The sequence below is a fragment of the Carcharhinus amblyrhynchos genome, chromosome 9, assembly GCF_965287045.1.
Source record: "Carcharhinus amblyrhynchos chromosome 9, sCarAmb.v2.hapA, whole genome shotgun sequence".
In the NCBI taxonomy this organism is placed as follows: Eukaryota; Metazoa; Chordata; class Chondrichthyes; order Carcharhiniformes; family Carcharhinidae; genus Carcharhinus; species Carcharhinus amblyrhynchos.
The window spans coordinates 83,318,495-83,339,988 of record NC_137332.1 but is presented as its reverse complement, the minus strand read 5'-3'; the positions used below and the strand labels follow the sequence as shown (position 1 = coordinate 83,339,988).

The 21,494-nt window shown below is 43.1% G+C and overlaps 1 protein-coding gene across 5 annotated transcripts in view; it reads right to left on the bottom strand.

Annotated features, from left to right (window-relative positions):
* Positions 1-21,278, bottom strand: part of cep350 (centrosomal protein 350) — a 243,456-nt gene extending 222,178 nt beyond the window's left edge. For 4 of the 5 annotated variants that reach the window (XM_080195995.1, XM_080195999.1, XM_080196000.1 and 1 more), the window contains exon 1: positions 21,193-21,278. The gene's annotated coding sequence lies outside the window, so the exon portion shown is untranslated. Of the gene's footprint in view, positions 1-10,941; positions 10,987-21,192 lie in introns of those variants that run through there. The other variant, XM_080195996.1, reaches the window with a different exon arrangement.
* Between the last annotated feature and the right edge of the window lie 216 nt (positions 21,279-21,494).

Below are 21,494 nucleotides of genomic sequence, written 5' to 3'. Positions count from 1 at the left end.
CTAAATTATGGCTGTATCTGGAGAGAGTAACACCACTACAGGCAGGACGAATTGATTGGGTGCAAATGGATATACAGCACGGTAGCATAGTGGTTAGCATTGCTGCTTCACAGCTCCAAGGACCTGGGTTCGATTCCTGACTCGGGTCACTGTCTATGCGGAGTTTGCACATTCTCCTCGTGTCTGCGTGGGTTTCCTCCAGGTGCTCCGGTTTCCTCCCACAGTCCAAAGATGTGCAGGCTGATTGGCCATACAACAAAAAAAATTGCCTCTTAGCATCCTGAGATGTCTGGGTTAGCAGGATTAGTGGGTAAATATGTAGCGATATGGGAGTAGGGCCTGGGTGGGATTGTGGTCGGTGCAGACTTGATGGGCCGAATGGCCTCTTCCTGTACTGTAGGGTTTCTATGATTTTAAATGCACATTCTCATTGACTTGCATTTAGATCAGGTCCCTGATACTAATAGACATGCTTCTGAGTCATGGGGACAGATCCTTCCAAAACTCTGGCCTCACAAATTACAAACAAACCAGCAAAAATGAGACACAAGCACAAACAGGAATGGCCTTCAAGGGTTGGATTTTTAGGAGAGGTGCATAACCTTATCAAAGGAACTCCCTCACATCTTGCACTGCATAGTAGTACCTGTTCCGAGAAAACATCTACTGACATACTATGAGTACCATGATTGACGAACATTTCTACTTTCTTAGGAGGCTAAGGAAATTTGGCATGTCTGCTACAACTCTCACCAACTTTTAAGTTGCACCATAGAAAGCATTCTTTCTGGTTGTATCACAGCTTGGTATGGCTCCTGCTCTATCCAAGACCGCAACTACAAAGGGCTGTGAACGAAGCCCAGTCTATCATGCAAACCAGCCTCCCATCCATTGACTCTGTTTACACTTCCCATTGCCTCAGAAAGCAGCCAGCATAATCATGAACCCCACACACCCCAAACATACTTTCTTCTACCTTATTCCATCAGGAAAAAGACAAGATAAGTCTGATGTCACATGCCAACTGACTCAAGAACAGCTTCTTCCTTGCTGCCATCAGACATTTAAATGTACCTATCTTACATTAAGTTGATTTTTTTTGGCACTGTAGCTATGACTGTAACACTTGGTACCCTCTCCTTTCCTTCTCTATGTATAGTATGCTTTGTGTATAGCACACAAGAAACAATACTTTTCACTGTATGCTAATACATGTGACAATAATAAGTCAAATCAAAAGACCAGTACTGGAGTACATTTAAGTTATGAGCTCATTGCATGGTAACTTCTACCATGTATTCAGATTTCTCGGTAAGAAATCTCACAACACCAGGTTAAAATCCAACAGATTTACTTGGAAGCAAAAGCTAGTAGCCTTCAGAGCGCTGCTCCTTCATCAGGTAAGTGGGAATTCTGTTCACAAACAGAATTCATCATATTCATCGGCCGCACTTACAAGACAGCCCCGAACAGCATCCAAGCATAACACAATGCCATCCGGGCTCTCAAGACCAACTGCAACATTGTCATCATACCAGCAAACAAAGGACGGGCCATTGTTAGACTGAACATAACAGATTACTGCAAAAGTGTACCAACAACTGACAACGAGGAACACCACAGACAGTTACCCACAGATCTGACCAAAGAACACATTCATCCAACTGAACAGACTGATCAAGATCTTTGATCCAGACCTTCAGAGCACCCTCCATGCTCTCATCCCATTAAATCCCCGCGTTGGAGATCTCTACCGCCTCCTGAAGATTCACAAGGCAAACACACCCAGCCGTCCCATCGTATCGGGTAATGGCACCCTGTGCAAGAACCTCTCCGGCTACGTCGAGGGCATCCTGAAACCCATTGTACAAAGAACCCCCAGCTTTTGTCACGACGCTACAAACTTCCTACAGAAACTCAGTACACATGGAGCAGTTGACCAGGAGCACTCCTTGTCACAATGGATGTCTCAGCACTTGACACCAGCGTCCCCCACGACAATGGATTGCTGAAACTGCCTCAGTACTCAACGCTGACAACTGCCAGATGCAATTTTACAACTCATCCACTTCATCCTGGACCACCATGTCTTCACCTTCAACAACCAGTTCTTCATCCAGACACACGGAACAGCCATGGGGACCAAATTCGCACCTCAATACGCCAATATCTTCATGCACAGATTCGAACAAGACCGCTCCACTGCACAGGACCTTCAACCGATCCTATACACTAGATACATTGATGACATTTTCTTCCTTTAGACTCATGGTGAACAATCACTGAAACAACTATATGATGACATCAACAAGTTCCATCCCACCATCAGACTCACCACAGACTAGACTCCAGAATTGGCTGCATTCTTGGACACACGCATCTCCATCAAGAACAGTCACCTCAGCACTTTACTGTACCGCACGCCCAAGGATAACCTCACAATGCTCCACTTCTCCAGCTTCCACCCCAAACACGTTAAAGAAGCCATTTCTTACAGACAAGCCCTCCGTATGTACAGGGTCTGCTCAAATGAGGAGGATCACTACAGATACCTCCAGACGCTGAAAGATGCCCTCATAAGAACAAAATATGGCGCTCAACTCATCGATCAACAGTTCTGATGAGCCACAGCGAAAAACCGCACCGATCTCCTCAGAAGGCAAACACGGGACATGGCAGACAGAGTACTCTTCGCCATCCAGTACTTCCCTGGAGCAGAGAAGGTACGGCATCTTCTGAGTCTTCAACATCATTAATGAAGACAAACATCTCGCCAAGGCCATCCCCACACCCCCACTTCTTGCCTTCAAACAACCACAACCTCAAACAGACCAGTGTCCACAGCAAACTACCCAGCCTTCAGAAGAACAGTGACCATGACACCATACAACGCTGCCACAGCAACCTCTGCAAGATGTGCCAGATCATCGACACAATGCCATCATCTCACGTGAGAACATCATCCACCAGGTGCACGCTTACAACACGGCCAACACCGTCTACCTGATGCGCTGCAGGAAAGGATGTCCTGAGGCATGGTACATTGAGGAGACCATGCAGACGCTATGACGATGGATCAATGAACACCGCTCAACAATCACCAGGCAAGAGTGTTTTCTTACCATTGGGGAACACGTCAGCAGTCATGAGCATTCGGTCTCTGATCTTCGGGTAAACGTTCTCCAAGGTGGCCTTCACATCATATGACAATGCAAAGTCACTGAGCAGAGGTTGATAGTCAAGTTCCGCACACAAGGATGGCCTCAACCAGGATTTTGGGTTCATGTCACACTATCTGTTACCCCCTTGACTTGCCTGGGCTTGCAAAATCTCACTAACTGTCCTGGCTGGAGACCATACACATCTCTTCAACCTGCGCTTAACCCTCTCTCCACTAACATTGTGCATTTAAGACTCGATTACCTGTAAAGACTCGCATTCCAACTATTATTTTGCAAATTGAGTGTGTGTCTTTATATGCCCTGTTTGTGAACAGAACTCCCAATTACCTCACTAAGGAGCAGCATTCCAAAAGCTAGTGGCTTTTGCTACCAAATAAACCCTTTGGACTTTAACGTGGTGTTGTGAGACTTCTTACCGTGTTTACCCCAGTCCAATGCCGGCATCTCCACATTCAGATTTCTCAGCAGGATGAAGCTTAACAATATTTGAATTCGAAGATAAATGTAATTCTAAATCCAATAGACCCAGAAGTAAATTGGGATGGAAGCCTGTGATCTTCTTTGCACTAATTGTACAATACAGGCTTTTAATGAAAGTGGCAGAATGAATGTGAACAGTGTTCAAAGGATTGAGCATAACTCTAAAGGGTTTGGGCAGGAAAATCAAGTGCGACTAATTGTGATGAATAAGTTTACAGAAGCCTCTTGAAAGTTGAGTAGCATTGGAACACTCAATAAGTCAGTCTTCACAGATGTAGTCACTTCTGGAACTTTCTAATCTCAGTTATAACTTCAATAGTTGTAATTATTTTTCTGAAGTTTCGGAAGGAGGCAGCTTTACCAGGGGTGGTTCTAATTGGAGCATCAGCTCCTCAAGTTCCTAAAATCTGTAGCTGCACAGCTTATTTACATTAATTACTACTGAAACTGTCTGAATGTTAGATGCTATGAAGTCATACAATACCAACCTTATCAATTGCAATGTGTATGACCAGGAAGGTGGCAGGCATACAAACATGCTTGGCTAAGCAATTGTTATTTTGTTTCCACTCTTACAGTATTAACCAAGCTTGGTTATGGCTGAATGAACACCAGCAGCAAATACCCCCAGTACCTCTTCCATGTAACCTCTTGTTACTAGCCCAGAGTGAGGGGTATGAAGCTATCTGATCGCCGCTGCCCCCAAATCATCCTAATCAGACATTTACAATCATTTCCAAGCAGCATTTTCCAATAGTTATCAGGAGAGACAACCTAACTGACATTGTCCTCCACACCTAGCTCAGAGAAAGAGCTATTTCAGTGTGCCACCACTGATCCATCTGACTTGAGCTAATGCAGAATGATGTGGAGATGTCAGCGTTGAACTAGGATAAGAACAGTGAGAAGTCTCACAACACTAGGTTAAAGTTCAACAGGTTTATTTGGTAGCACAAGCCACAAGCTTTCGGAGCGCTGCCCCTTCATCAGGTGAGTGGGAGCTCTGTTCACAAACAGGGCATATAAAGATACAAACTCAATTTACAAAATAATGGTTGGAATGCAGAATGGGCAGGAATCAAGACTAAGTTGGCACTGGTCTACGTGGCTCAAAGTACAAAGCAATTCATCCAAGGAAGCTAGCTGGTAGAAACGTTTCAAAACAGGTTAACAGACCCTTTACCAACCAATGGTTTAATACCTTGTCATACAATAAAACTATATACTTCATTTTTAATTGTTTAAAATTAGACTCTGTACTTAGTGGTTAAACAGATCTTTCCCAGCAGTTGCCAGTTATCAGTCATTAAAAACAACAACATTCCAGGAAAGGAGTGCTCAAAAGGAGATTATGCAACTTGCTCTTTCATATAACCATCTAACCATGCTAAGAAGTCGTCTCACCATCACAATGTCTTAATCTAAGCAAATGGAATTGAGTAAGTCTGATAAGCAGCTGTCTAAGACTCTCAAACTAAACGGACACGGAAGAAATGGGAAGTACTGCCACATACTTCAGAATTATCATCTTTAATTATCCCTTCCTGCAGCATGTGTTTAATGTGTTTTATAGTCCTAAATAGAACTCTCCAGCAGGATCACTTCCACCACCAGCCTCAAACTCACCCTGCCTACAACCCACCTCGATGGTAGTCATGATGTGGAGATGCCGGTGTTGGACCGGGACCCCAGTCCAACGCCGGCATCTCCACATCATGACTACCATCAACGCCGCAAACTGCCGGCTCCAAGTGGAGAGGATCTCCAAGAAGATCGCGCATATCGACACGGACATCAAGTTTTTACAAAGGTGCAAGAAAGCAGACAAGATTACCCCAGTACAACCCTCCTCGTCAGGTGGGCGATGGTGGTCAGAGCAGGACAGGAGAAAAGAGAAATCACCACAGGGCTGCATTCCTGATCATTGCCCACATGCTGGGAAATGCTCATATGTGCAAACGAGGTGAAGACAAATATCCATGCTAATGTATAAAAGCGAAATATTACAGATGCTGAAAACCTGAAATAAAACAGAAAATGGTGGAAAAACTCAGCAAATCTGGCAGCTCTGAAGAGTCATACAAACTTGAAACATTAACTCTAATTCTCTTTTCACAGATGCTGCCAGAGCTGCTGAGTTTTCCACCATTTTCTGTTTTAATCCACTTAATTGCGATGGCTATGATCAAATATTCTGCTATTATTCACTGTCCAGACTCTCATGGATGGATGAGAAAGAATTTTTTGGAAACATTGCTACACAATATTGGCCCAATCTAACTGGAGTGAGGCATCTCACAATGATCTCCATTTGACACAGGGAGCAAATTTTGGCCCATAGAAACATGTATGCTGACAGGAAAGAGAAGTTTTACTGAAAACAATGCACTTTGCAGAGCAAAAAAAAATATCCTAAATTGTATGATTGCGGCTACAGTTGAGACCGAGATACACAGAAACACGAGTTGGCCATTCTGCCCCTTGACTGTCTTCAATCCATTCAATTAGATAACAAATGATCCACAATTCAAGTCCATCTATCTGCCTTAGACCAACAATGTGGAACAATCAGTGCATTTCAATGGTTTTAATTAATATTAAACAATCATAGCCCTGTGCAAATAGAGTTCCTGGTTTTCACTTTGCTGGTGTGAAAAATTGCTCCCTGATTTCACTCCTGAATAGTTCTCATTATGAAGTTGTGCCCTCTCAGTCTGGATTATCCAGAGGAAAGTTTCAACGTATCTGCTTCATCAAATTCGCTAATCATTTTTAACTCAATTTAGATCCGTACTGACCCTTCTATATTCAAGGGAATACAATCCAAGTTGACACAAACTGTCCCCAGAATTTAACCCATACCACGCTGGTAAATCTGCACTGTGCCCCCTTCCAAGGGGAGACAATGTCCAAAATGGAACGCTCCAGATATGGTCTGACCAGAGCTCTGTGAACTGAAACACTTTCGCATTTTTGAAATTGAATACTTTCCACAAACAGCCACGTATCTATCAGCCTTTTCAATTGCTTTTGCTACTGGGACACCTCACATTACATGAATACGATTTTCCACTACAATATATACAAAAGCAGAGGAAGCAGGAATATCAATCCAATAGCCAAAATTCTGATTACTGTAACTGTAAAACAGCCCCACTGCTCTCTTTAAGCTGCACCCAATGACCCAGAAGAACAAGCTAAAAGCAAATTAATGCTTCAGATTCTGATAATTTGACTACCTGCAGGTCAACAATCCTGTCCATGTTTTATTTGCCTGAACCTAAATGAAAAACCATGTTACACAAAACAAGACCATATAACTCACACAAACAACAACTGTGTATCACAAGATGATGTTTTGTTCAGTTAATAAACTTACATAATTAGTGGGTAGACTACAGTTAAAGACATTGCGCCCAATTTTGGCTGTTCTACTTCAAGAACACAAAGGGCCTGAGAGAGACTCATCATGTCGAGTTAAGGTCTGTTATGGAATAACCAAACAGGGTGCATGAAAACTTTTAAAAGGGGGTCTATAAATATAAGAAGAAACATTTTATTAAAGGTTCTGCAGAAGGATGGGGAAATTGGGACTAAACAGGCAGAAAAAAAACTTCTCTTTAAATGTAGAATTTGTAGTTGACAAGTTTTCACTGTTCAAAGGGAATTCTACTCAAGACATTACCTAAATTTTACCACATGCTGGGACAAAAACCATGATCTTGATTCAGTAAATTTCAGTCTAGGAAATAACTAGAAATGTACTAACTTAGCATAGTTGAAAATAATTTTGACCCAGTTCTGCAAGCAGCACAAACAAGTTGTCACATAAAACCAAAAAAGCTACACTAGAAAAGTAGGAAAAATCATGTAGAGCCATTTCAATTTCTCTCATCTGATATTTCAATATTTGCAGGTAATTGTGTCCATCCAAACAGTTATCAAATACATGTATGAGGATCCCTATAAAGCCTGACACACTGCAGGTAAATACTTAAACCTCCATGGAGGCCAATGTAAATCCTGCATACAATCTCTATGACATCTTGTAAATACTGACGCCCCCTCCCCCCAGGGAAAACCTGCAAATAATGAAAGATCCCAAAAGACAGCTTGTAAATACTGAAATCCCTGGAGGTCTCGTCCAAATAATGACAACACTTGCAGGCCCCTGACAATATCCAACACTCTCCCAAAGCGTCACTCTGAAGAGATGAAAATCCTTGATAGAACAAAATCTGCCATCCTTTTTCAGTCTGGCCTGCATGCAGCTCCAAGCCCGAAGCAATCTGGTTGAGTCCTGAAATGGTCCAATATGCCACTCAGTTGTACCAACTGCTGCAGGAAAGTCAAATAACAAAACTTGACAGACCACCCAGCATCAACTCAGGCACCAGAAACGTCCTGCAAGTCCTGACTCACTAGCATCTCAAAACACCAAAATTAAGAGAGCTGTACATAGACCAGTTAAGCAACAGCCTAACATTGTCCATAAGGGATAATTCAATGAATATGACTATGTCCCCAACACAACCATCATCATTCCTGAATATGTCCTGTCCTACCAGTAGGACAGGGCATACTCACCAGAGGTATCCAGTTAGGAGGGAGTTATCCTGTTAGTTCTCAACATTTGCACCAAATCCCATGAACCCTCAGGTCAAATACGGACATGGAAACAACCTGCCTATTAACATCTACCATCTCCCTCGAGTTGATGAATCAGTGTTCTGCACATTGATCAGCACTTGGAAGAAGCACTGAGGGTGATATGGGCAGAGAAAGTGCTCTGGTTGGAGGATTTAATTGTCCCTCACCAAGGCTAGTTTGGTAGCATCACTTTTGACCGAGCTGGTCGAACACTGAGGAGTATATATGGCTAACTGGCCCTGTGGCAGATGGTAAAAGATTCATCCTCATCAATCTACCTGTCATTATTGGTGGAAGTGATCACCACAGTGTCTCTTGTGATATGTCTAATCTTCACATTTAGGGCACACTTCTTCTTTTATGTGGCACTACAACTATGGGATAGGTTCAGATCAGGCCTAGCAGCTTGAAACTAGATATCCATGTGGTGATGTGGGCCATCAGCAGCAACAAAATTGTATCCAACAATAAGCTACAAATCTTCACTCTACAATGACCATCATGTCAAGGAATCAACCCGGGTTCAACGAAGCGTATGGGAGAATAATCCAGAAACAGCACAAGTAAGCTACAATTATAGGACTACTTCATGTGCTAGACAAATCTATGCAATCTTACCAATGACTCGGCTCAATTCTGCCACGTCCACTCAAACGGTGGAAAACAATTTAACATCTAACTAAAGGAGGCTATAGTGAAGACTTGTGCCTCCAGAACAGCTGCACGCTAGCCAATGTGTTTCAGTACAGCTGCAACACTGGCATGTACCCAACACTGGCATGTGCCCAACACTGTGGAAACAACACAGGTATGTCCCATCCACAAAATGCAAAACAAATCCAATCTGGCCAATTACAGACCCATCAGTCTACTCTTGATCATCAGCAAAGTGATGGATAGTATTGTTGACAGAGGCACTAACGTTCAGTTTGGGCCAGGCCACTCAGCTCCAGATCTCATTACAGCTTTGTTCTAAACATGAACAAACTAACTGAATTCCAGAGGTAGCAATTGACCAAGCATGGCATCAAAAAGTCCTTGTAAAATTGAAGTCAATGGAATCAGGGAAAAACACTCCATTGGCTAGTCATACCTGGCACAAAGGAAGATGGTTTTGACTGTTTGAGGTCAATCATCTCAGTCTCAGAACAATGCTGCAGGGCTGTTTGGGATAGTGTCCGAGATTCAACTACTTCTAGAAGCTTCTATGACCTTTACTCCACCATAATGGCAGAAGTAGGAATATTGGATGTTTACAGTGTTCAGTCCCATTCATAATTCCTCAGATACTGAAGCAGCCCTTGTCCATATGCAGCAAGATCCAAATTTCATTCAGGCTTGGATAGATAAATCGCAAGCAACATTTGTACCACATTAGCAGCAGGCAATGACTAAATCCAAAAGAAAGGTTCTGACCATCTTCCCTTGACGTTCAAAGGTATTACCATCACTGAAAGTCCACCAAACTGCTTGAAGGTTAACAGTGACCAGAAACTTAATTAAACTAGCCACATAAATACTGAAACTACAAGAACAGGTTATAGGCCAAGAATTCTGTGGTGTTCACCAACTCCCCAAAGCCTGGCCACCATGTACATACAAGGTATAAGTTCAAATGTCTGGATGACTGTAATTTCAACACCACATTGTGTCAAATCCACGTTATAATTATGCTGCTTTTCTTTGAGACTTTTCCCTGCCTGGCTGATGTTGTTTAACAACAAAGTTGAAAAAATAATTACTTTTTTGTTTAAGAACTTCCATTGCACTAAGGCAGCATCAGGCTAATTCACAGCCAACAATCTTCTCAGAAAATCCTGCTGATACATTGACCACTGTGATAGACTCTAGCACAGCAGCTGAAACAATGCAAAACATTCTTTAAAAATTAATATTTTAAATCAAACAACCCACCATATTCTGAAAAAGTTAATTTGCCCTAGCTCCCAACATTAAAGTATATAAAAATTCCAGGATCCGGATTCATAGCTTCACCAATGGCCAGTAGTTCCGCAAGTCATCTCCGTGCATTTCAATGAAATCCCATAATTAGTTTTTGATATGTATTGTTTGCCTCCATTACTGGCCATCTTCACTGGCAGAGCAACAACACTCGAGGAGGTTGACACCATGCAGGACAATGCAGCCCACTTGACTATCAGCTTCAATATTCCTTCCTCCACCACTGCATGCAGTAACAGCAGCATGCACCATCTGCACGATGCACTGCAGCAACTCAACTCTGCTATTTCCACAACACTTTTCAAACCCACATCTACAGGCACATTGGAACACCACCGTCTGTAACTTTCCCTCCAAGTCATACACCATGCTGTTGCTGGGTCAAAACCCTAGAAAGCTCCCCTAACCGCAACGTGGGAGCTCACCACCTCTCCCAAGGGCAATCGGAGAAGGACAATAAATGCTGACCCAGCCAGTGATGTTCTCATCGAATTATTTTGTTTAGATCAGCTACCAGAAGGAAAGATGTCCCAGGTCGTTAACACAAGCATAGAACAACAGAAATAATCAGCACATCAACATAAACAGAAACCCATAGACTCATTATAACACACACCCCCACCTTTAGCAGCATCAAACAACACAGCATCCAAATGTGCCTACATACCCATAGCAGATTGGCACAGTGGTCAGCACTGCTGCTCAGAGTGCCAGAGACCCATGTTCGATTCTCGGTTTGGGTCACCGTTTGTGTGAAGTTTGCCCATTCTTCTCATGTCTGCGTGGGTTTCCTCCGGGTACTCCGGTTTCCTCCCACACCTAAAGATGTGCGGGTTAGGTTGATTGGCCATGCTAAATTGACACTAGTTACAGTGGATTAGAAGGGTAAATATTTGGGGTTATGGGGACAGGATGGGTTTGTTGTCTGTGTAGGTTCGATGGGTCAAATGGCTTCCTTTTGTACTGTAGGGATTCTATGCCTGTCTCCCCTGGCCCTGTAGGTAAACATCTAACCCAATTCTGTTTTGCAGGGGTGATGACAATACTGACAAGGCAGGTATTGCCCCTCCTTAACTATGCAGACAGCAGCAAGAGTTAACCATGTAAAATGGAACTGGAAAGATTTGTAGGATAGACTGAGTGAGAACGACAGGTTTCCTTCCATCAAGGACATTAGAGAACCATTTATTTTTGCAACAATCCAGCAGCTTTCATAGTAATTTGCTTTCAAGAGCTCTCAGACAATTAATTCATGGTGGCATCTGATCACTCAGTTACTGGGCTGTTATTCTAGAAACATAACAGCTAGGCCACTGATCCCAAAACATTACCAAACTACAAGAACAGGGAAGGCCCCAGGGTACCTCTGGTTCATGTCCAGTTAGCTGGCTTCAGTCAACATTTAAAAGGATAATGATGAAATTGGCAAGTGAATAGAGCGATTTCATTCTCAAAAGAGCGGCCAAAGTTCCTAATCTTGGTTGCTATCAGGTACGTTTGCTCAAAAATTCACCTGTTGAGGTCAGACTTAGGGTGTCATGTACTCCAAGACAAAATACACACGGTCAAAGTCTACGAGTGGACTAGCATTCCTTCAAGAGGAAATTACATGATGAAAATGATGAAAACCCCATTGCACAATCATCTCCAAACAGCATTCCACAGCATGAAAATACTTAACTGCATTCAAAAATGGGTTAGAAAAAGCTTTTAAAACATTTGAAAGTTGGAAACACTGCTTGAAAGGACACAGGAACAGAAAAGAATGAAATAAATATTTGAAAGGAAAAGATTTGCAGAGATATAGGGAAAATGTGGGGCAGTGGGTCTAATTGGATAGCTCTGTCAAAGTGTCAGCACCAGCACAATGAACAAATGGTATCCTTCTTTGTTGTATTATTCTATGACTCTTAAGCATTTGTACAAATTCCTGCTGAATGAATCCCCCTTCACATGAGCCACGTTATTCAGCCAGAAAACATGTGATAACTGTGCAACTGGAAAAACCAATGCCAAACATACTCATCTGGGCTCGGCTTCACAAAGGTCTACAGTCAGCTACAGTTCAGGATTCGGATAACCCAATCAAAACAATTACAGTACTTCAAAATACCAACCAGAAGTGGGAGGGGCATGATCAGGAAATGGCAAGTCTAAGCTATTTGCCAGCTGGCCTAGCAGAGCACATCTAAGCTAACATTTAGCAGTGTGCCACTGAGAGACCAAGATGGCAGTTATACAACACTGGTTGGTTAAACAACACAACTCCACTTTCTCCAAAAGAATGGGGATCCTCAACCTGTACTCAGTTAGTTTATCCCAGCTTAGGGAGGCACCCTGGGCATCAGTGTCTATGTCTCTCTCTCTCTCTCCCCCGCCCCCCCAACCCCATTGGAACGATCTATTGGAATGAAGAAAATACAAAATTACACAATACCTAAGCATTAAAAGGTGCAAGAATCAGAAAGAGTAATATTGCACTGCAAATGACTCAACGCACATGAGTTAAGTGGCACACACCAGGACAGAATATACTTGTACCTCACCACACAAAGCCAGCAGGAAGAACATTCTTTTATATTCACTTTTCAAAATGGTAACCTGCATACCATTTCTGATTTGTTGCAGCTCCTATTTACATTATTATATGATTGCAACCAGCTCCTTCATCTTACATATTTTACACCGTTACTGAGGGAGATTTAAACCCAAGCCTTGTCTTGTGTTCTAGCATCAAGGATTTTAAGCAACTATCCACATTACAAAATTCAGCATCAATCTATGTCTAAAAAGTTCAAATTACATAATTATGCAGGGCATGTTAATAAGGAGGTAAACAATTTACACTAATAAAGCAAAGGTATTAAAACCTTCAGGCAGGAGGGAGGCAAGGGCAGCAGGAACAGATGTGTTTCAAGCAAGTTTCTGAAAATGAAACGTAGCAAGGAAGAGGCTTTAAAATAGAAGCTGCAACATGGAGGCTATAAACAGCTGAAACACAATCTGACTGGGAACATAAACTAAACCAGAGCTGGATGTCTGATGCAGATGGGCAAGGAGGGGCATGTGCCTGTAGGCAGTTACAGAGAACTGGAAGAGTAAAGCCATGCTGGGGCTTCTAACTGAAGCTAATGCGTCAAGTGATGAAGAGTTGACAAAAGTAAAGCTATATTACAGATAACTATAATCTCCAAAACAACATAGAAGTGTTGGTGAAGTGGCAGTAAAGAACGGAAATATCCTAAGATGAATTGAGAGACCTTGGCGTACAGGTACACAGGTCCCAACTGGCAGCAGTTCAAGTAGACAAAGTTGTAATGAAGACAACAAAGAACAATAAAGAACAACACAGCACGGGAAACAGGCCCTTCAGCCCAACAAGCCTGCGGCGAAGAAAGCCTATGGTATGTTAGCCTTTATAGGAAGGGGTATAGAATATAAGAGCTGGAGTCTAATGTTGCAGTTGTACAGAACGTTGGTTAGGCCACATTTGGAGTACTGCGTCCAGTTCTGGTCGCCTTACTACCGGAAGGACGTGGAGACTCTGGAGAGAGTGCAGAGGAGGTTTACCAGGATGTTGCCTGGTATGGAAGGACTGGGGTATGAAGAAAGATTGAAGAAATTGGGGCTCTTTTCTCTTGAAAGACACCGACTGAGGGGGGATCTAATAGAGGTATATTAGATTATGAAGGGTATAAATAGAGTGAACAGAGGTAAGCTATTTCCTATGATAGAGACACGTAGAACAAGGGGCCATGGACTTAAGGTGAGGGGGGAGAGGTACAACATAGATATTAGAGGGATGTTTTTCATACAGAGGGTAGTGGGGGTATGGAATGCTCTGCCAAGTAAGGTGGTGGAGGCAAACACGCTAGAGTCCTTTAAGAGTAACTTAGACAGGCACATGACTGAGTTGGAGATGGGTGGATATAGGAGATCCTTTTAAATAAGGGTTATTAGCATTGGGGCGTCCCTGGTAATGTAAATGGGTATAGTATGATAATAATGTTTTTTCTCTTTTCATTCACAGGTTTTAAGTCAGTCCACCTCGTGTCCGAGGGGCATACACACGATGGGTCGTACTGGGGCTGCTCTTGGTTGTTCGAGATTGGCCTAGTGCTTCATGTCGTTAGTGTGCCCCTAAACTGGACAAGATACTGGGCAAGACGACAGCTCAGTGACTATCACTGATTGCTGTGCAGACACATGGAGTTGGGCCAGTGTCTGTGGGAGTTTGCGCATTCTCTCCGTGCTTGCGTGGGTTTTCTCCGGGTGCTCCGGTTTCCTCCCACACCCCAAAGATGTGCTGTTAGGCTGATTGGCAGGAATAAATTGTCCCTAAATCAGTTTCCCTCAATCTGGATGGCCATGAAACATTAGACAGGGGTCGTGGGTAGAGAGGTGGACTGGTGGTGTTGAGATGGCGGCACGGGCTCGTTGGGCCGAAGGGCCTGTTTCCCGGGCTGATTTTGTTCTTTGTTCTTTGAGTGCCCTCTTTTACCTATGACTTTTGTCTTCGCCTATTGGACTCCACAATAAAGGAACCATAACCAGATTGAGGGACGTATGGAATGCTCTCCTTCATAGGATATAAAAGTAATGATGTAATGCTGGAATTGCATAAAACACTAAAAAGGCCACAACTGGAGTTTTGTGTGTAGTTCTGGTCACCATATTACAGAAGGATGCAATTGCTCTAGAGTGCAGGAGAGATTTACAAAAATGCTGCCAGGACTAGAAAAGAGAGATTGGATAACTGGAGGTTATTTTCTTTGGAACAAAGAACTCTTCACGACTGACTTGATTGAGGTGTACAAAATTATGAGGGAAGGGATAGAGTGGACACCTTAAAATTATTTCTCTCAGCAGAAAATTCTAGAACTAGGGAATGCAGATTCAAGATAAGTGGCAGGAGATGCAGAGGGGACATAAAGAAGAACTTTTTATGGAGAGGGTAGTGGATATTTGGAATTCGCTGCCAGAATGTGTGTTGGAGGCAGGGACCCGAAGTGCCTTTAAGAAGTACCTGGATCTGCATTTTAAGTGCTGTAAACTAGAGGATTATAGACCAGGTGCAGGAAGGTGGGATTAAAAAGGGCACATGGGTGTCCTCAGGCTGGCATGGATCAAATGGCCTCCTTCTGTGCTGTAACTTTCCTGTGGTTCTAAGTCAGAACTAGCAGAGGATGATTGATCATGATCAGTGACAGTCACTACCCAGATCAAACCGGGACTTAGCAGGGTTATGTTACAAGATAGTTCCATAAATTTGCGTTTGTTCCATTTACAAAACCGAAGAGTGAGCTGATGGAACTATTTAAAATATGAAAAGGATTTGACAGAGTGAGTGAAGAGAAACTATGTCCTGTGGTGGGGAAATTAAATTAAGAGCAAGGAGGTGAAGGTTTAAAATTTGAACTCGAATATTTCAGTATGAGATCACAAAGCATGTTCCCATATGGAATGGAAATCTGGAATTCTCTTCCTTCAAATAGTGTCAATTGAAATGTTTAAGATTCTGATTCATAGATGTTTGTACTAATGAATGTGGAGTAACAACAGATAAATAGAGTCGCGCACAGATTAGTTATGAACTAAGTGAATGACAGCAAAGTCCTGAATGTCTTTTTTCATTTCCTCATGTTCCTATCGGATTAACAGAACAATCCAAACTGCTGCCCAAATTGGGATTAAGCTAACACAAGCAAAACTATTTCAGCTTCACCAACAAAATGTTTAGTCCTGTAATTTACTGTCACAGCCCATGCAAATCAAAAGAAAACAGACTCAAAACTGGAGGTCAAATGCTCATGGAATACTGTCACCAAGGAAATAAACCCTTGGTAACCCCCTTTTTGCATATCAAGCATTTTGAGTCATAGTACAAACAATGATCTAATTTACATTGTGTGTCACTCAGAAACTGGACCAAACAAACAGGTTGGCCTAAATCCACAGCACTTCTAGGAACTAGTGACAGCATACAGAAATTAAAACACTTTGTGGCAGACATCCAGGTTTTTGTTTCGAAAAGTCTCAGGCTTCACTGTGTCAAAAAACTAAACATAGGTACAAAGTCGCCTGGAACTTCAACAACATACAGGACATACATTATGCTCTGTTCCAATACAGGCCATGATGTGGACAGACAATATACACAAACCCTATTCTCCAAAATCCACAGTTTTTCACAGCCACCAGCACCAAATTCTCATTTTGAGTTCCTGTAGCCATGGTGTGGAGATGCCGGCATTAGACTGGAATAAGCACTAAGTCTCACAACACCAGGTTAAAGTCCAACTGGTTTATTTGGTAGCATTCCTGAAGAAGCAAGATTCCAAAAGTTTGTGATACAAAATAAATTTGTTGGATTTTAACATGACAATAAGACTTCTTAAAGTGAGCTAAAGCAGAACGCAACACAATACGTATACAGGGAGTATAGTGAAGATGTAGTGTAAGAGAACATATTTGGAAGTACAGGAGAAACTAGAGGGTGAAATTCAGAACAGAATTAGCCATCAATAAAATAGCTGGATTTCAGCAGACAGCAGGTAAGAGGAATGCATCAGCTCTCAGACAATATATAGCTTAATGGAAACAGGAGAAATAGGCAAGAGCAAAAAGGTAAACTACAATACTTACTTCTGACTTCCCAGGAAATGAAGATTTGTGGATTAGATAAAGAGGGGAAACAAACTTCCTGAGAGATGTGAGACATTAAATGAGATAGCGAAGCCAAGAATAAAAACAGCTGAAGGGCAAATAAGGGTGCGACAAGCTGGTGGATGATTGCGATTTGTAAGATTTAAAAGAAAAATGGAAGAACTGCGGTCTTGAAAAATTGAACACATGATTTAATTGTGCCCTAATAACATGACAGATGCAAATGCAAAAATTCAACCACTGCAGTGCAAGATGAATGGATATGGTGTGCGATTTGAAGGCTGTTGATGAATGGAAGATGAATAAGGCTGAGTGATTAGTGGAGGAAGTCATTAATATGAAGAAACAACGTGGGAAATAGGTCAGAGTCCTGAGAAATGGAAACTGATGGAATGCGTGGAGGAACCATTAACTGCAGTACTGGTGCACTGATGCTGAGAAAAATACCAGATACTCATAAACGTAAGCTTTGGTGGAAAGCTATTTGATGGTAACAAGTTTTGAAATGCATAAAGAGCCCAAGATGTGCAAGGAAGTCAACAAATAATTCATCTGACAAGAAAGCAGCTTCGAACAGCAAAGTACAGACAGGAAGATAGCTAGTGATGCCAAGATCTGTATAGGTGTTTGTGGATTTCAGCCAAATTCCCAAGGTAAAAGATAATCAGGGGAACAATTCTCATCTTTACTTCTACACTGTCATCTCAGAAGTTTCCTATGATTCTATCCTTACTCTATTGCTCACCCTAATCGTTTTGCTCCTTGGCAATACCATTCTGCACACTTGGACTTGACTTCCAGACATGCAATAATATTCAGCTTTATTTCTCCCGCCATTCCTGTCAATCCCAACACAGCCCTTTGTTGTCAAAGACTCCTGCCCCCAACACCAGTCTTGACAAGACACAATGTCTTCTGGGAAAATGCTGGGAAGACTGAAGATACCACCTCCATACAATGAACCTGTGCCTTCACCACCAGCTCTAATCCCTGCCAAAGTCACTATCACAATGACTGCTTATATCTTGTGCCTCTTGTTACCTGCTGCTGAAATCTCATCATGCCTTTCTTACCTTCAGACTAGAATATTTCAATGCCCCCTAACCAGCCTCAAATTCGCCATAAATTTGACCAAATAAAACTCGGTCTCCCATGTCTTACCCCTGACAGGACTTATTTGTCCATAAAACTCACTGTAACTGACTCTGATTACTGGTTTCCTAATATCTCAAGTTTAAAAATCTGATCCCTCCCTTTTTCTGTATCTAACCTCCTCAGCATACAACTCTCACCCTGAATTCTTTGTTCCTGAATGCAACCGTATGCGTTCTCTTCCCACATCTCTGGCAACTGTCACTTTAGTCACACAAGCCCCATGGGTTGCAATTCCCTCCCTAAACCCTTCTGTCCAAACACCTCTTTCTTCTCCTTTTAAACACACAAAATTTAACTTTTTCAGCACCCTTCCTAATCTCTACATTTTTATTCTTCTTAGAACTCTGGGACCTTTCACCAACATTGCCAAGATCTCTGACCTTCCTTTCATCATTAAGTCGGATATTGAGATGTTTATTGATGGCTGGTGATTGTCCAGTAACCAGAACAATTTGTGACTCCTTAGATAATGAAGTAATCCAAGTCCACATACAGCGTGATGTAGGTAATATTCAAGCTTGAAATAATATCAAAAAATTTGCATCACACAAATGCCAGGCAATGACCTCAAAAAGCAGAGAAAACAACTATCTCAACATTCAATAGCATTACCATTGCTGAGTTTTCCATTGTCACCGCATTAGAGGTTACCATGACCAGAAACTGAAATGGACCATACGTAAAGGAGCTACAAGAGCAGATCAGTGACTGGGAATTCTGTGAGCAACTCAACTCCTGACTTCTCAAAGCCTATGCTACAAGGCACAAGTAGGAGTGTGATAGAATACTCACCACCTGTCTGGATGAGGACAACTCCAACAACACTCAATAAGTTTGATACCATCCAAGACAATGCAAACTGCTTGATTAGCACCCCATCCATCACTTTAAACCTTCCCTTCCTTTATGAGTGATACAATGGCAGCAGTGTGCTAATCTACAAGATACACTGGAACAACTCATCAATATTCCTATGACAGTACTCCAAACCTATAACCTCTACCACCAAGGATAAGGGCAGCAGACACCCCTGCAAGTCACATGCCATCCTGATTTGGAAATTATATCACCGTTCCTTCACTCTCACTGGGTTAAAATCCTGAAATCCCCACAACTAACAGCACTATGAGCGTACCTACACTGCGAGTGTACCTACACCACATGAACTGCAACTGTTCAATCAGGCAGTTCACATTAAGGATATTTAGAGATGGGCAACAAATGTTTGCCTAGCCAACGATGCTTGCATCGCAGGAACACATTTAAAAGAAAATCAATGGAAGTTGAAAAAATAATTCACACAATTGCAGAAATTGAGGAACATCAAATTGACGGGGTTGGGGGGGGGGTTACATTTTCCTTCATAACAGGAATATCTGCAAGGAAAGATGGAACTGCAGTAATGAAAAAACAAAGGACAGTAAGGTACGAACAAAGAATGAAAGTTCCAGGCCTATCACTGTAGTATTTAAAGTGTTACTGGCCCAAAAGATCACAGAATTGTACATATAATTTAGGTAGCTCAAATTCTGCAACCCTCTACACTAGTTTTAAAAACCTCACAGCTGAACACATTGACAAAGCTCACTACGTACACAGGGTGACTTAATCACCAGTGTGATTCAGCTAACTGCACTCATCTGTGGTACTTCAAGGTGGCATTAAAAATTAAGCTGGTTCTATGCACAAAGACACTGCAAAGTATTTTTTGAAAAGCTTTCAAAAACATATTTAGTCTACTAATAAATGCACCCCAATATAAATGGATATAGTTCATCTTGATTTTAAAGGTTATTGACACAACTGGCTGAAACAACCTTTAAAATTAAAAAAAAGCTTTAAAGCAAGTTTTAAAAATAAATCAGTTTAAAGACCTGTTCATTCACACCTTTTTCCAGGGCAGATTTTGTACCTAGTGATAATACAACTTGTTTAAGCAGAAAAATGGGGGGGGGGGCCACAGGGTGCTGCAGCAAACATTTCAAACAAAGGGGGACAATGTCACAATGTTGGTTGGTGACTGTGGCCAAATCTACACCACTCAAACTCCAGTTTGAGAGTTGAGGGCTTCATGGCGATTTACAACAAGGCACATGAGGACCCAACCAGACTTGCCTTAGGGAGTGTGTGTATCTCTCCTTCATCAAGAGCAGCGTTTATCAACAAACTTGCCTCCTCTGCTCCTGACTACTGGGACAAAATGCTAAACCCAGGTTTTAATAAGATCTGAATGTAAAAGAATTACAAGCACAGTTTTGGGAGCGGGGGAGGGCAGTTTCTCCAATCTTTGTACCTCAATCCACACCAACGTTGTTTGGGAAGGGGGGCGAGGAAACAGAAGGAGCAAGGTCTATGCTTTCAGTTTACCTTCTGGTTTTGCCGTTGGTGCAGCCGGTGGGGAGGGAGGATTATTAAGTAAAAAAGGTGTGTTAATAGGGAAAGAAGCTTCTGCTGCTGTGGACTAGGGAGGAGAGAGCAGTGTCACCTTGTCTGGAGCTGGGGGCTATACTGGATAAGAGTCACAATGTGGAGATGCCGGCGTTGGACGGGGGTAAACACAGTAAGAAGTCTGACAACACCAGGTTTACGTCCAACCGATTTATTTGATAGTAAACTCGCAAGCTTTCGGGGTTTGCCCCTTCGTCAGGTGAATAGAGTGTTCTGGCTCCACTCTCCAGACGAAGGGGCAAACCCCGAAAGCTTGCGAGTTTACTATCAAATAAATCGGTTGGACGTAAACCTGGTGTTGTCAGACTTCTTACTATATTGGATAAACCAGGACACGGTGGCCTTGGGGGGGGGGGGGCGGTGAAGGAAAGGAAAATCAGTTGTCTGGGATCTTGCTGTGAGCCAGTGACAGTACAGGAGAGAGGAGGGGGGGAATGGCCTGGGGAGGAGGTGGCAGTTCAAGGGACAGCCACCTTGCCGCCTTCCCCGCCGCCTCGGCGCTGTCACCAGGGTTCCTGTCCCCGGGCCCGGCCCCGGGGCGGGGGCCGAGCGGCCCAGCCTGCCCCCATTTGAATCCCCCGAGGCCCCGGCTCCTATCCCTCACTGACCCAGCCCCATGCCCAGCTTGGGGCTCTTCAATCTCTCCTACCTGCTGTGCTGTGAGCGGGGACATGGCCGCTCTCTCTCTCTCTCTCTCACTCACTCTCAGTAACCGTCACCAACGCTGCGCTCGCCCCACTCTAGCGCCATTAGCCGCTGCTGCGCACGCGCGAGCCGCCGCTGCCCTCGCGAGAGGAGACACGGAGCTCCCGCCCCTCCAGCAACGACCCGAGACGCAGCAGGGCCCGCCCCCTGGCAACCCGGGCCCGCCCCCTGGCAACCTGAACCCGAACCCGAACCCCTGGCAACCCGAAGCCGCCCCCTAACGACCCGAACCCGCCTTCTGACCAC